Source organism: Pinus tabuliformis, chromosome 3_2 (assembly GCF_031772625.1).
Source record: "Pinus tabuliformis cultivar Carrire ecotype Pingquan chromosome 3_2, CPIR1, whole genome shotgun sequence".
Lineage (NCBI taxonomy): Eukaryota > Viridiplantae > Streptophyta > Pinopsida > Pinales > Pinaceae > Pinus > Pinus tabuliformis.
In genome coordinates this window covers 492,634,084-492,636,216 of record NC_142302.1, presented here as the reverse complement: position 1 = coordinate 492,636,216, position 2,133 = coordinate 492,634,084, and positions in this window count along the sequence as shown.

Genomic DNA, 2,133 nt, shown 5'->3' with positions numbered 1-2,133 from the left:
TAACTTTGAGTCGTTTATCACCAAGCCATCTGTCGTGTCGTTATGTGTTCAAGAGGTCTGCAAGCAAAACTTTCATCTGCAAAATATTTGTCATCCATTTGACCATCCCTGAGTCAGTCATTACAGCAACATTTCTTCAACTTGAACAAATGATTTCGTGTTGTGGGCTTGCCTGCAGCGGGTCACTTTCTATCGACATCAACTCATTATCTAGAGAGATGACTTAGAAATCGTCAGTACCTTGAAGTCTGCATGCATCAATGGCAGGTTTCTCGCCTTTGACGTCGGTTTACATCATTGACTTTCGATCAAAGGATTCCGTGAAATGTTCGACATCAACTCATTCATTCACATCTCATGGATTGTACTGGGTACTTTGAGAACCATTGACATTACTGGTGGTCTCTCTCACACTTGTTAACAGTTTACATCATCGACTGGTAATCAAGTGGTTTCTACCATGTTCGACATCAACTCATTCATTCGCATGGCTAGAATCGTACCAATTCGGGAAGCAAAAATGAAGACCCTGGATCTAGTTTCCACCATCCAGGCTGCAAGGAGTTTTGTATTCATTATCTAAGTAGACTAATCATAAACAGATGGCTGCGCCCATACTGTGTCTACAAAAGTCTATGATTATGATGTACTGCAAGATCATTCCTGTATCAGAGTAGTTAGTCTGTTAGTTAAAGTTTTGATCTGAGTATTGGAATGCCTACCTCAATGATGATATAATCTTATACATGTATTTTGTGTTGAAAATTGCAGGTTCTGACCAGGCTCTCCACGAGATAATCCTTGAAATGATAAAGCGCTTCACCCTTCCTAGATAATACAAAACCCTAATCTATTACAGGCTTCGCACTTTAGGGGGCAATCTGTTACACTAAAAAATGTCACCATGGCTATTTACAGTTAGTATGGCTCTATCAACAGCCATGCTATCCTCTTAGGCAAGTCTTATGCCTCTGCTCTCCATGTCAAACTCCAAAAAGAGAGAAAGTCTTTATAAAATGTATTTATCTCTGGGTACGCAGGTTCTCTCAACCTTACCTGCGGGTACGCACCCAATGTTCACAAAAGCTGCGTACTTGTACGCTCTGTATGTAAAGGGGCAGGTGCGTACCCCTGTAAAGGTCAAAATGCGCAAGTTTCATCTTTAAAAAGTTACTTGTGGTCATTTCTAGAGCATTCTAGAAGGGACTCGTTAAAATTTCACAGTAAAGGACCTGTTCAATTACAAACAGGAACGAACCACTCCTTCCTAGGGTTCGAATCAAAACTAGGTTGGACTCATCCGAAGGATGAGCTTATAATCAAGCATATGTTATCCTCCTCAAGCTTGTTAAAAATAAAGAGGTACTTGCCAGAAATGGTGGGGGAAAAGAGAGAAGAATGAGCCTATTTGTTATCCTTTGTCTCAGAAGTAACCTTACTACCACTCTTGAACACGACACTTTTCATTCACCTGGGTTGGGAAATCCTTTACCTCACAGTTGATCAAACCACATTGAAAGTCTTCAGCCGGGTTCCGGGGATTAACTTTGAGTCGTTTATCACCAAGCCATCTGTCGTGTCGTTATGTGTTCAAGAGGTCTGCAAGCAAAACTTTCATCTGTAAAATACTTGTCATCCATTTGACCATCCCTGAGTCAGTCCTTACAGCAACATTTCTTCAACTTGAACAAATGATTTCGTGTTGTGGGCTTGCCTGCAGTGGGTCACTTTCTATCGACATCAACACATTATCTAGAGAGATGACTTAGAAATCGTCAGTACCTTGAAGTCTGCATGCATCAATGGCAGGTTTCTCGCCTTTGACGTTGATTTACATCATTGACTTTCGATCAAAGGATTCCGTGAAATGTTCGACATCAACTCATTCATTCACATCTCATGGATTGTACTGGGTACTTTGAGAACCATTGACATTACTGGTGGTCTCTCTCACACTTGTTAACAGTTTACATCATCGACTGGTAATCAAGTGGTTTCTACCATGTTCGACATCAACTCATTCATTCGCATGGCTAGAATCGTACCAATTCGGGAAGCAGAAATGAAGACCCTGGATCTAGTTTCCACCATCCAGGCTGCAAGGAGTTTTGTATTCATTATCTAAGTAGACTA